The sequence below is a fragment of the Mus caroli genome, chromosome 18 (genome assembly GCF_900094665.2).
Source record: "Mus caroli chromosome 18, CAROLI_EIJ_v1.1, whole genome shotgun sequence".
In the NCBI taxonomy this organism is placed as follows: domain Eukaryota; kingdom Metazoa; phylum Chordata; class Mammalia; order Rodentia; family Muridae; genus Mus; species Mus caroli.
The window spans coordinates 78,685,151-78,699,987 of record NC_034587.1 but is presented as its reverse complement, the minus strand read 5'-3'; the positions used below and the strand labels follow the sequence as shown (position 1 = coordinate 78,699,987).

The 14,837-nt window shown below is 49.1% G+C and overlaps 1 protein-coding gene across 4 annotated transcripts in view; it reads right to left on the bottom strand.

Moving 5' to 3' along the window:
* The window catches only part of Mbp (myelin basic protein), a 110,585-nt gene that overhangs the window by 31,261 nt on the left and 64,487 nt on the right, over nucleotides 1–14,837 (bottom strand). The window lies entirely within an intron of this gene.

Below are 14,837 nucleotides of genomic sequence, written 5' to 3'. Positions count from 1 at the left end.
GCCTGTGCGAGGCCTAGAGGGGGACAAAGCCGCTTTCTTCCTGGGGTCTTGAACTAGCTGTCTCCTATAAAACGCACAGATACCCGCGGGGCCCAAGGAGCCTCATAGCACGTTAGATTGCCCCAACCAGAGGGAGCTAACGTGGATTGAGCTTGCTTGGTATACATGGCTCAGGGGCCAATCTTCAGGTTCTCATTAAAAGAACCACCCCAGAGGGCGATGGCCTGAGAGCCCACAGCGCTCAAGCCAAAGCCTTTCCTAAGTTGCTCACTGTACCAGAGAGCCCCGCAGGCTAGGTATCTTGTGGGTTGTCTCTGGTTTAAAAGGCCACCAGTGCACAAGCCCCAGATGTGAATCGGTCGGTCGTTTGACAAAAGGTGCTTTTAGTGTTCTCAGTGGAGAATAGGACTTCCCACATCTTTCTGCAGCTTACAGTCCAGGGAAGCAGGGCACTGAGCAATCCCTCTCCCGGATTCCGCTGGAGGCCTCTGGCTCGGAGACGTGCTTACTCGGGGCATTTGGATCTGGCTCCTCTGTAAGCCGCAGTAACCCGACTGCTTCACGTGGGACATGAGCACTTCACAACCAAGCACACGGGAAACGCAACGCTTTCCTCACCAATGGCAGCAAGTCCATTCCCTCTCAGCTTCGTGTGAGGTTTAAAGGGATATAATTTAACCCCTTCTTCCAGCTCTATTACTGACCTGTAGAAATACGGCTAGCTCACACTTCCCTTATCCTCTTTCTATTGACAACCCTTCCAGTCTATCACCCATCCATCATCCGTTCACCTTATCAATCCATCCCTCTTCTGTCTATTCTAACCATCCATCCACCTACCACCCATCTGTCCACCCAGTGGTATTTACCTGACATCAATCATCTACCCACTTCTTTATCCACCCCCACCTTGTTCATCTGCCCAGCGATCTATGCACCCATGCACGAGACTATGCATGCATGCATCCTACTACGCACTGCCGTTCCTCCATCTACCCTCCCACCCCCCACCCCCCAGCCCCGTCGATGACTTAGTGATTAGAGGGGATGCATTTTCTCTAAGTGTTAAAGCCACGGTGAGGAATAAGATCTGGTCCCTTTTCTCTCAAAGCTTACATTCTAGTGGGGGAAGTTGGATGAAGAAAATGTGAGCTAAGAATTGAATGCCCCTCCCCCAACTGATATTTTCATATCCTATCCCCCTCTCTCTGCCCGTGTCTGTGACTTTAACTGGAAATAGAGTCTTTGCAGATGTGATCCAGTGAGGACGGGCTCATGGCTAGTGGGGGTGGGTGCAATCCTGAAGCTAGGGATCTGGTGAGAGAGGGAAACTGAGACCCAGAGGCCTGGTACTGGAGAAGGAATGTGATAGGCGGAGGAGAGTCAGAGATGCAACCACAGCCACAGGACACCAAGGAATGCTGCTGGCACCACCTGCATGTAGGAGCCATAGCATGGACTCTTGAAGCTTGTGGCTCCCAGACAGCTTAATTCTGGGTTCCTGACCTCCACAGCTGTGTCACTGGACCCCACAGTGCAGCAACACATCAGTCAGGTAGCCTGTGTGTGTGCGCTCTCTCATCAGGAGGCTATGAAGACAGACGGGAGGTGAGCGGCCCACAAGAGGGCCCTTGGGAGGTTATCCCTGCAGATGGACAGTCTAGAGCCAGAGGAAAGAGGCTGGACTGACAGAGCAGACACATCCTGGAGGCCTAAGCAGGAAGGAGCTCCAGGTCCTGAGCCGCACTGTCCTGGGACATGGAATCCAGCAGGCAGAGGGATGGAAGGCAAAATGGGGGACATTGTCTGTTGGTTTTGGAAAGGGCAGAGGTCAGCCCAAGTTGCGAGAGGGCTGGTCCAGGGAAGATCCTAAGAGTGGATGAGCGAAGAGATTTGGGTAGCTCAAGATTTCAGACCCTAGAGACCCTCACAGGACATGGTGCCTGGGTCAAGATGAGGGGACAGGCAGTCCCACGGACTGTCCAGGTTTATACTCTGGGGAGGCTGAGAGAAGGAAGAAGTGAAACCAAGGTGGCTGTGGCAGACACTTCCCTTTAAGGTGTTTTCTGGTAACTGTCAGAGCATCGTGAGCACCCCAGTTTCCATGGCTTATCAGAACTGCCCACAGGGCCTGGACAACTCCACTGGCAGCCCTGGTACATCACCGTGAGGATGGAGCCCAACTCATCAAGAAGCAGATGTGACCACGGTTGGGTGGGGGGGGGGCTACATCCCATCCAATAGCAAACTCGCAGCCACATATGTACAATGCCATTTGCTAAGTCACGACTTGGTGTTTTGTCCTTGGAGTATCAGGGAGAGGGGCTGTCCCTCAGACGTCCTGCCTGGTGAGGATAGAGATTCCAGATGTCCCCAAAGAAGGTGTTCAACCCAGGCACCCTGTGTGTGCACTGACTACCTCTCAAGGAGGTGCACAAGAGCCTGTCAGCTGTCTCTCCATTCACCTCACAGGGCCCAGCTGGCCAGCAGGACTTCCAGAGATAGATGGCCTCGGGCCTGGTGAGGGACCCCACTGCCTTGATGAATAACTTCTGTAAGCTGGATCATATGAACACACTAATGGGAAGAAGATCAATAAGGTTTCACTCTGAACAGTCCCCGTGAGGGTCTTTGTTTGTGTTGAGATGTGACGGCTGAAGTTCATCACCAACGCGCAGAGTCACCTAGGAGATGACTAGAATCACCTAGGAGACGACTAGAATCACCTAGGAGACGGGTAGACTCACAAGTAGAATCACCTAGGAGACAATTAGTATCACCTAGGAGACAATTAGTATCACCTAGGAGACCGTTAGTATCACCCAGGAGATGAGCCTGTGGGCCTGTGTGTAGTTTCTAGATGAGGTTAACTGCAGAGGGAAGATGCGCCCTGGGATGTGAGTGGCAAGGTTCCATCAGCCAGGAGCCTGGAATGAATACACCGGAGAGAGTAAGCCAAGCAGGGCCCCCTCTCTTTGTGTCTCTGTCTCTGTCTGTCTGTCTCCCTCTCTCTGTCTCTCTCTCTTTGTGTCTCTGTCTGTCTTCCTTTCTCTGTCTCTCTGTCTCATCTCTCTGTTTCTTTCTTTGTGTCTCTCTGTCTCTTTCACTCTGTCTCTCTCTCTGTTTCCTGACTGTGAGTGTGGTATGGCCGGCAGCCTTGCTCTTACAGCTAGCTTCTCTTACTATGACTGTACCTTCCAAGTGTGGCCCAGAATAAACCCTCTCCTCCTTAAGTTCCCTGGGCTGGGTATTTAGTCTGAGCCACAAGAAAACTAAGCACTGCAGAAAGTGATCTGGGACATCCTGGGTTTTTAAACAATTCCGGAAGAGGTACAACACCTCGTGAGAATCTACTCTCTTGCCGCTCACGATCCTTAAAATCTTGGTGCTGGTAACCAGGACAAGTCTGCAGCAGGGGTCACCTGGCTGGGGTATCTCTGCTTCTCAGGATTCACACTTGTCAAAATCTTGGTGGGTAACGAGACAGTCTTGTTGGAGGGCTCTCCTGTTGGCTTTCAGCAGCTGCTCTTTGGGGCCAGCATATGTGGCACATGACTCATACCAGGCACTTATAGACTTGGTAAGGGTCAGACTCTCATGTGTACACTCACAGAGGTAGACAGCACACCATGAGAAGTGTGGTACAGCCTTCATGCTTCCCCATCCGTGCTTTGTGTCACATGCTCACACAGAAGGAGCTGCCATACACGACGACTATAGCTATAGCTGCTTACAGGACCAGGGTGACACTGTGCTGGCTTCCTGCTTCCAATGTCCCAGGTGATGGAGAAAAAAAAAAAGGAACATATATAAAACGTCTCCTGGTTGGAAACCCCAGAAGACCTCCGACTCCAGTTGGCTGTCTTATTTCTCAGTGTTATTGTTCTAAGGTTTCTAGGGTAAGCTGAAGTGACCTGGTACTCCACAGCTGCCGGGGCTCACATGGGCTCCTTTAGTCAGATACTGTGTGTGTTCACATGGATGCCAGGCTGCTGGCTCTGGAATGGCTGATGTGAGGCCCAAGGCAGGTCGTGCCCTTGGTGTGTGCATATTAACAGATGTTTGCATAAATACAACACCCACACCCCAGAGGCTTCCAAACTCATCAAAACCGTGTAGGTCTTTAAACTGACCTACAAACGACATCGACGACTGTCGGTAAAGCACAGTCTTATTCCAAAGCTGCACCGCAAACTCATCTTGCAGTATAAATATTTGCTGGTGACAAGGGACTAGGCACCCTCAACTCTGGGAACCAGGATGGCTGTGGTCTCCTTCAGGCCTCTATTGGGTGATGTGTGCCATCATGACGGGTAATGTGGAAATAGGGCCACTCAGTTCAGGGTGTCTAAGGAAAGGGCAAGACCGAGTGGGCGGAGATGTTTGCTGGCACGGTTCCTCATGGCCACTGTCTGGGCTCAACAGGACCCTGTCACTGTACAGTGCTGGAAAGGCACACGTGGCACTCTGAGGTGCTGTGGAGAGGTGGAGTTTGCAGGGATACAGTGCTGACTTTCAGGTGGAGGCCGGGCAGGAACGCCTAGGAGCCTGGTTCTGGAGTTGCGCTATAAATTCTGTAGCTGTCAGAAATGAACGCAGATGAGGAGAGAAGACAACAGCTATACTGTGAGGAATTAAACGCATTAACAAAACACAAGCGCATCTGAATACTAATATTTTTACAACAGTTGGGCTTTGTGTCCTTTGAATACAGTTATTTGTGAGATACAGAGAGGCCTCTGTGTCTCCAAAGTGGCTCCTCCCTTCCTGCAAGAAGTGTGGTAAGGAGTCTAAATCTGCCACCCACGGCCTGCCCTGCGGTGGGATGCACACAGGAACGCTGCCTTGGTCAAGTGAAGCCCGGAGGCCTCCCATTCAGACCTCATTTACAGAAGGGATCTGTGTCATCCTTAGTGACACGCCCACATCTCATCTTACCAAAATGGGCACAGAGAAGATTTCTAAAAGACTTCAGGCTACAGCTAAGCCCTAGAAAGCGTAGGTCAGAAGACAGCCTGGCCATCAGAGGGGTGAAAGGGAAATACTCTTCTGAGGCAACCAGGGTTGCCAGGGACTTGAAGTAGCTCTCGGAGCACAGAGACGCACAGGGCCTTGACATCTGAGGTGGTTTTTACTATTTAAAGATCTCTGGGGCCATGACTCCAGGAGGCTCATCTTTTGCTGAGTTGACCAGCTAAACATCACAGTAGCCCATCTTCTATGTGTCCTTGGCTTTCTGTCCAGTTATCTCCATGTTCAGGGTTCTATTGTGCCCATAACTCTTCTTCAGGGTCTTTTCCGTGTGATGACAGCCACGGATCTCTTCCTTTTCTTCTTCCTTCTCTCCCATTTCTCCCTCTACCCTTTCTTCATCCTCTTCTCCCTCCTCCCCATTTCTCCTCCTGTTCTTTGCATCTCACTCCCACACCCTGTGTCAGAGTTTTTGTCCTATTGATGTATCCCTCAGGACTTACCACAGGAGTCCACCATGTACCAACTTACTGAGTGATCGAGGGCTATGTCAGCACTAGGCTGGCAGCTCCTGGGTCCTCTCCTCTCCTCTGTATCCTCCACACAGAGGACAGGCTCCTCCACCTGCTTTTCCTCTTGTTCCTCACCAGGACACCACATGGGCCACATGTGAGACTTCGCACCAAAGCCCATTGTGGCCAGCCTACCCCTCATGTCTTCAGACGGCCATGCTTGTCTGGATGTTACTTCTTTGTGGTCAGTGAGCAGTTCAGGGTTACTTCTCACTGTTCCTCTGACTATTATTATTACTATTTTATTATTATTTTTATGTTAAAAAGCTTTGTGTGGGTGTTTATGATGTGTGTGGGTGTTTGTCAGGCATAGCATGTCTCTGGGTGTGTGTGTGGAGAGAATCTTGGATGGTGGCTCTCACCTTCTACCTTGAGACAGGGTCTTTTGCTGACTGCTTTCTACACCAGGTTAGCAGGCTTTGGGGGTTCTCCAGACCTCACCCTCCATCCCTCCACGGGGCCCTTACACGCTGTTTCAGATTAGGCTATGCTATTATGTCAGGCTTTCTGTGTGCTCTGAGCTACTGAATTCAAGCCATAACCAGCACCTTATCTATGAAGCCATTTCCCCAACTCCAAGTCCTTTATCTTTGAGACAAAGTTTCTCTATGTAGTTCTAGCTTAGAATTTATGATTCTGAATTGCTGGGGTTACAGATTCACATCATCATATCCAGCCAACGGGTCCTTTTGAAGTGTGGATTTCTCTCAAAGGTTGAAACTCTCTAAACTCACCATTGACTGGGTCTGCTTTAGAAATCAACACCAATTTTGTAGTCAACACAATCAGTTATGTAAATCAACATCAATTACGTAATCCTTTGTGGCTATGCAGAAGGCTTCGTAGATATAATCATTCATGAGGGCTCCCAAGTACCAAGATAATTAATTCAGCACCAGAGCTTCATGAAAAACAAACCATTGCATGGTGCTGGAGTTTGACAAGTCCTCAGCCTGCATGTGGGAGGTGGTCTGTTATATGCAAAGCAGAACATGGGAGTAACAGAGAGCAGACATCTTTACACAGCTATATGCTCCTTCTGGGGGTCTCCAGAGGCCCATAGGGGTCGCCTCTGGGGCTGACCTTGTCCTCCTGCCCACAAACTGTCCTTGGTAAGTCACTGAGTTGAAATGTGCGACACCATGCTGTACTTGCAAACGGCACGGCAGGGCCACCAGTCTCATCTGGAATGTCTAAGGTCCTCCAGCGTCTGTCGGCTGCAGTTCAGCATGAGGGTCTGTCGCACTCACGGTCATCCTCAGATAACACTGTTGTCTCCAGTCAGTCAGGGGTTTAGTGAGTGCTCCATCTGCTCTATCTGTCACATCCATCAAAACCACAACCCACAAACAGCTGTTTGCTTTCTCAGACACCCCAAACGTCCTTCCAGATATCTTCTCAGGGCCGACAGTCTGGACTCTCACTCTAAGGAAATGTGGGAGGTGAAAAAGTGTAAACACAAACATGGGGTTCTGGGTTCCCAGAGGATGAGTTTAGAAGCCGGGGACATAGGAGGAGGGTGTGCATTCTCCTTCCCCCATCACTTCTGGAAAGGCAGATTCTGCTCCGTGGCTCCGTGCACAAGCACAGGTGAAGGAAACCTGAATGGTAGGCAATGTGGGTATGGGATACCACATGGAAGACCTTGGACAGGATCGGCTGCCTTTGGAGCCCAATGCCTTTGCCCAACGAGGGCTGCTTCATCTGGTTATGTTCATCACAGGGTCACAATCAACAGCTGGATTCCATGGGACGGTTGAAGTGATTTTGGCATCTGGCCTAGGACCACTTCAGGAAGTATGGTCAAATTACAGCCGGCTATCTAAACACGCCTGAGCATGCCACTTTAGAACTAACTGTTCAGACCAGTTCCTACTTGCTAACTAAAATTAGGGATGCATTTCCTGCGAAATCTGTAACACGGAGACTGTGTCACTATCTGCTTGAGATTTGGTTTCTGAACTCGTGGTTTAAAGCATGTGCCTTCCTTTCATGTTTTTGGTCAGGTGACATGCTAAGGATCCCTACTGTGCGGTGCACATCAGCATACAGGCCTTTGCCAGCCTTCTCTTACCTGACCCTCTGCCTCAGCATAGGAAGAACAATGAGAATCTGTACCCCAGCCCCTCCCCAAGCCCGTCCGTGTGTGTGGCCACTTGGCTGCAGTGGAAGTAGTCCTGGGGTCTTCTTGAGGTCTTTTGAATTTTCTTTATAGGTGAGAAATACTTGGGAGGTAGAGATGGTCTCAGGCAAAGAAAAGTTAGCTAAGATTTTAGCTGCTTTCAAAACACCAGACACTGTTTTTGTGGCCCCAGGAAAACATACACACATGTCTGTCTGTCTGTCTGTCTGTCTCTCTGTGCTGGGATACAGGACATTAATGTGGAGGATACAGGACACCAACGATGTGAGGGAAGCCAGGACAACTTCCTCTGGGGTCCCTCTAAAGCTCAATTGTTTGCTCCAATCTGTGGGAATTTTAGTTGCAGCAGCTGTACAGACAAGCAGATAAATCTGGAGACTGCCAGTCTGGCCAGCTTGGGAGAGGCTGCTCAGAGCTCTCTAGCCAAGAAGATGCGTGGCTCAGTGTCTCCCTATCCATTAAGTGTGGGTGGGTTGGTGCGAGGGTGCCGGCTGCGAGGCTGGCAGGTGATTTACAGGGGTAGGGACCTACAGGGTCTATCCCCTTGGGATATGGATACAGCAGACCTGGGCAGCAGGACTCTTGGATACTGTCACCAGATGAAGGAGGAGGTCTGGGGCCAGGGCAGGGTTAAGCCTCAGTCACTGGCACCCAGCCATTGATGGAAACCATGAGGTATGTGGTTTGGGGCAAGCTGCAGGCACACAAATACCCCAGATCTAACCTGGCTCCTACCAGGAGAAGAGGGGAGTGGGGACCCCTATAGGCCCTTAACCACTTGACCTACTTGAGAGGCAGCCTAGGCCTGCAGAGGAGCTATGGAATCTGGAAGTGTGGGCCCGGCTAGAGAGGACCTTCCTTGTTCATGGAATACTTCTGCCGCTGGCAGCCTGGGCCTGGGGTCACCTGGGAGGGCCCAGGAAACAAAAAGGCCCATGGTGTAGCCTGTGGACTTGCTATGACAGAAATTCTGCATCTATGAAAGGCATGTGGCTGCCGGCCAGGCTGCCCGCGGCGATAGCTTCAAGGACTTCCACAAACGAATCTTGTCAACCCACCCACCACACACCGAATGCCTCTTTTGTGTGCTCGGAACATATAGTTTTTATGTACTCTAAATAGCTCACTCAGGGACCCTCCCACATCGAGAAAGGGGTCAGAATAACGAGAGAGCCTCAGGCAAGCGCTGGACCGTATTTCTCCCAGCCTACCCACATACTTGGCCGGCCTGAGTCTTGCTGAGTAAGAGGTTCCTTTGCACAAGGAGGGTCAGAGCCACCATCCAGCCACCCTGCTGCAGCCAGTGTAGACATGAGTGGTAAAATGGAGCCCCATATTCACACAGTTTCTCCTAATATGGGTGACACAGCAGCTCTGTACTAGTACGCAGATACAGAGCAGTGCCCCCTCCCCCCCACCCCAGCAAAAGCTGTGTCCCAGGTAGCCCACAGCTGAAGGCGATTCCCAGATCTTGTCAGCATTTTACAGAGCCAGTTCACAGCACACACCAGTAGAAAATTCAACTGAATGTGAACATATGAGCCAGGGGTCTGGAATAAGCCGGAGCTGAGTTCTCAGCTCCACTACCTACAACAAGTGATTTCATGTCTTTAAGGCTTGGCGACCTCATCTGCAAAACTGCCTGAGTATCCAGGGCTTCCTCATAGTCTTGTTTTGATAAGTCATTAGAGCATTAGGTCATAAAAATTCTTATCCTTATTATGTATTTACCCCATCTACCACTTATCCACTCCACTCATCTGTCCATCTATCTGCCCATCCATCCATCCATCCATCCATCCATCCATCCATCCATCCACCACTATCATCTATCTATCTATCTGCCTATTATTCATCCATTATCTATCTTTCCCATCCATCCATTCATCCATCCATCCATCACTGTCTATCAATCTATCTACCATCTGTCTATCATTCATTATCTATTTTTCCCATCCATCCATCCATCCACCACTGTCTGTCTGTCTATCTATATACCTATCTATAATCTGCCTATCATCCATTATCTTTCCCATCCATCCATCCATCCACTGTCTATCTATCCTTCATCCATTATCTATCTCCCCATGCATCCATTCGCTAGCCTACCACCTAATCTATGCACACACACACTGCTTGGCCCACCACGTGGCCACACTTTTACATCTTCTTTTTCTTTGCCTTATCAAGTGTCATTACTTTTACATCTCCAAAATCTACCAAAAGTTCTGGTTTTTAGTCCCACAGAAAGACTGAGCCCTGGATTGTGTGGCCCCAGGATAGCATCCGGTCTGAGATGGCATCCCAACCCCTATCCCTAGGCTCCAAAGGTTCTTTTGTCTTCCGTGTCCTACTTATGACCCATCACCACTATCCCGGTAGTCACTGTCACCATAAATAAAAGTACAATCCTAGTCCACATCCTTCTTCAACTGTCTTCTATGCTGGACTGAAGAGACTTCTTTTGTCAGGCTCCAGGCACCCACTTCCCCCATGACTGTGCATCATTCGACTTCCTTCAAGGAAGTCAAGAGATCCAGTACATACCTCTGTTCCCCTACCTTCATTAGGACATACAGTGCTACCCTAGGGTGACAGCACCCCCAGAACCACGCTTGTCCACCAGTCAATGTGACTTTGGAAATAGGGTCTGAGAAGATGTTATCAGGGAAAGAGGAACTTTCACTGGATTCGGATGGACGCCAGTCAAATGGGTGTTTCCTTGTGAGATGAAAGAAACTCCTGCACAAAGAAGGGACCACTACGGACCCTAGGCAACATCAACTGCAACCATAAGTCCAGGGACGCCATGTGTTGTCAGCAACACCAGAAGTTGGAGGTGACCAGGACTCACTCCATTCAGCCCTCCAGACTCCTGGGAGGCTGTGGCTTGTGAGCATATGAATCTGGACTTGCAACTCAGTGCTGTCCTGACTACGTGCCTGCTACTTGTGGGCCCTACTGAGAGCTCCAAGGAGCTAAGAGGTTCCTGACCAACAGTCTCCCAGTTTCCACTGACAGAGCCCGTGGTATGGGCCTTGTCACCCTTCCTTCCTCGTTACTCCTCATCACCACTGATGTCAGTCATCTGCCTCGCACTGAAACGATGCTGGGGACAGGGAGCTTCAGCAGGTCTCCTCTGAGTGCCATGCCAGCACTCACGCTGGCTCCCCCTTCTTAACCTTTCCCTGCTCCCTCCTGTTAAGTCCTTCTCTGTGGGACATGGGCTCTTCCTTGCTCAGGCCTCTCCATCTCACATCAGGCTTCAGGGGACTTCTGCTTCTACATCTGCTGCCCTCCATGGCTGTGTCCCACGCCTCCCATGTCCTTGCTCTCCCAGCATTCCCTGCTCCACTTCCTGCAGTGCTGGGCCACTGCGTGCAGTGAGAAGCTAATCTTTCCCGTGTAGTTCTGTACTGTACTACATTGTATTACTGTAGTTCATTAATTTGTTCAGGCTGGCTTTGAACTCACTCTGCAGTGCAAGGAAGCCTTGAACCTGCCTCAACCATCTTCCTTCCTGCTCTCTGGCTAAGTGGTAGGAAGATGATTCTGCATCCCCAGGCCCCTCAGAGGTTCTGAGGTGCAAGGGACTCTGAGTTGAAGGACTCATTTCCCTTGTTTATCTGTCTGGGCATTGTTCTCCCAGGTGATGATCAGCTGAGGACAGGCGGCATGGAGCCACAGCTTCAGTGAGATGGAACTGTGCACGTGGCTGTCTTCTCTTCCTCAGACTCCGGTGTTGTTTGTTAGACTTCACTCATCCGACCTATGAGGCCTGTCCTATGGGCACCCTCAGGGTCTGTGTTTTGTCTGCTTGCTCACACACATCATTACCCCGAGTCCTTTAGAAGTTTGTTCCCCTCTCTTACTGGAGTGGTGTGCAAATAGTAAGTAGATGCTCACTAAATACTGAGCAAGTGAGATGGTCACTGTCGTCATAAGTTTTTTTTCTGCAGAGTATTTCAACAAGTGCTTCTGTCAGTGACAGACACCCAGCATGGATGTCTTCATTGGGGATCAGCTCTGATACAATAGGAAATGAGGGAGCAGGGCCACCAGAAGAAGGAAGGGCTGTTGCCTTTACCACTGTAAGTAGACCCTGAGTCTGCTTTGTAGACCCTTGGGGCTGGATCCTCCTGAGACAGGCACCGATAGCAAAGAGGCCCCAGTGAGGTAAGGCAAGAAGCCAAGCTCTGTGAGGTCACAGATCCATCGACTCTGGCGTGAGCTAACTGAGGTACACCTAGGTCTACAGTAAGTTTCTGAGAAAGAATATCTGACAGCAAGAGGCCTAGAATAAACAGGTGTTAGGGCAGCACCACTGCATGAGCACAGCTCAGGAATCCCTGCAGAATGCTATGGCCTCTAATGCTTATCTTTTAAAATCCAGTTGTAGCTGGTCTTTGCTACATTGTGGGTTCTTCTTTCTCCCATCCTTTCTCCCTCCAGTTTTACCTCCATCACTAGATACCTTGTTTCTTCTTTGAGCAGGACTACTAACAAACCACATCCAACTCCCCTTGAACGACCACCAACCACCACCAATGCCTCTCAGGGCCCTAGCATTTGTATACTGTCTGGAAAGTTCCCAGAATTCCAAATGTCACACAGTCACAGACACTATCTGCTGTTGGCAAAACCCTGCCTCCGCTAGAGCACGAAGCGAATCGCAGTCAGCTACTGTGGACAATCTGAAGCAGCCCCACACCTGGGACTAAAATGAAAGCAACATTCTTATACTGTTTCTGTGATTTTTAAAGAAATCAAAGTCCCAGAACTCTCACTACACCCAGTGTTGGAGATAAGACCTGGGGCCTCAAGCATGAGGAGAGGCAAGCGCTCAAACACTGGGCTTCATTGCTGCTGTACCGGACTGTACTGTACTGTATTATACTATATTATATTTCATTAATTTGTTCAGGCTGGCTTTGAACTCACTCTGCAGGGTAAGTAAGCCTCGACTCTGCTTCAATGGCCTTCCTTCCTTAACCTCTTGTAGCTGGCCTTACACATGCATGACTCCAAACACAGCTTTGATATTTTGTGCCAGAAAATACTCACCTCCCCTCTCCCTGAACCACTGTATTGGTGAAGAATTTGCTAGAACAAGCTCTTTCCAGGGGCTGAAGCATCTGTCCTGTTGACAAAGCACCTAGTAGAAGGAAGACAGCAACAGGGCAGCCCCTCCCCCTCATTTCTCATTAGGTCAGTCAGCAAGGGCACCGGACTCCCCGGTGACAGGTGTACCCTGTCCTGCACCACACCTGGCCCAGACCTCTGTTTACTGAGCTTAGAAGCTAAGAATGAACTCTGCCTTCTTCAATGACTAAACAAGTAAAAGAGCATTTGTGACCTGTAAAAAGCACGGGGCGCACAGTTTCCAGCCCTTATAAACAGAAGCCGATTGGACCGGTCATAGCTGTTTTGTCCTAGGGCTGTCTGCTGTGGTTGTGCTCCTGTGGCAGAGCTGAACAAGACAGCTGATGGTGATACCCTGTTCAGTGTCTCCAGGCACAGGACAGTTGCCTTTGTGCCTGTAGGAAATGTCAACCACCACACAGAATGTCAGTAGCTGGAGGCCAACACCACCCTGGAATACACACTCAGGATTTCTAGTGTAAGATGCCAAGAGGAGAAGCCATTGATACTGTTCAAACTTTGTGGCTTTGGGGTGTAGCCTAGTTGGTACAGTGTTTGCCCACCATGCATGAAGCCCTTAGTGTGATCCTCAACACTACATCAACCACATGTGGTGGCACACTCCTGAAGTCCTAGTCCTTGGAGCTGAAGGCAAGAGGATCAGAAGTTCAAAGTCAGCCTATCTACATAAGGGGCCCTAAGTCAGACTGAGCTAACTGTGGGGGATACTGGAGAGAGAGAGAGAGAGAGAGAGAGAGAGAGAGAGAGAGAGAGAGAGACAGAGACAGAGACAGAGACATCCATACATACATACATACAGTCACTTGACAAGTGAGGTACTCTTAAAGATGTGGTTGATTTTCATTTTAATTTTATAAGTTAAATTAATGACAATTATTTCTGAATCAGAAGATGAATGTGTGATTATCTTAGTCTGTGCTCTGACATAACTCATATTTAATTCCCACCCCCAGGGTCACTGGAGAGCCTTAGAAGGGCCCAGGGGAGGTGGAATAGCTCCCAAACCCAGGAGGGAATGAGGAGAGGCAGGGAAGGAGGGAAGCAGGGCAGAACCTCACGGAGCTGAGAGCCACAAAGAGTCCTTTTCACAAAGGCGTTGCTTATGTTTATTCCAAACTATTTTCTCTAGTGGTTTCCCAAAATGAAGTTTGAATAGCCAACAAACATAAACAATGTTCAACATCCTTAGTCATCAGAGAAATGCAGATCAAAAGTGCTTCGCTAGAGCAGCCAGCATCAAGAATACAAACAACAACAAACTTGATGCTGACTGCTGAGGTAGAGAAGCTTGGGCTGTGGCGTGTGGTGGTGGGGATGCAAGCCAGCCCTGTCACTATGGAGAGGTGTGTGTGTGTGTGTGTGTGTGTGTGTGTGTGTGTGTGTGTGAGAGAGAGAGAGAGAGAGAGAGAGAGAGTGTATGAATGTGTGTGTGGATGTGTGTGTGTGGATGTGTGTGTGTGTGAGTGTGTGTGTAATGTACCACAGATGAGCTTGTGTGTTGACACTTACTGCCTCACTATTTCTAGTAGCTGAGTTATGGGAGCAGCCTAGGTCCATTGACAGATGATTGATGAAAGAAAACATGTTATATATGCACAATGGAATTTTAGGTATTAAAGAGAATGAAATTATGTTACTTGCTAGAAAATGGGTATAATTGACGATCATATTACTAAAAAAGCAGACAAGACAGATATTGAATGTTTTTCTCAATTTTAGACTATGTATGTATGTATGTATCAAGTATTTTTATCTATGTTTCTATGTATATATGTATCTCAGTATGTATTATGTATGTATCTATCTCTGTATCTATCTATCTCATATTTTTATCTATGTATCTACCTCTGTATCTATCTCTGTATCTATATATGTATCTCAGTATGTATTATGTATCTCTGTATCTATCTCTGTATCTATCTCTGTATCTATCTCTGTATCTATCTCTGTATCTATCTCTGTATCTATCTCTGTATCTATCTCTGTAT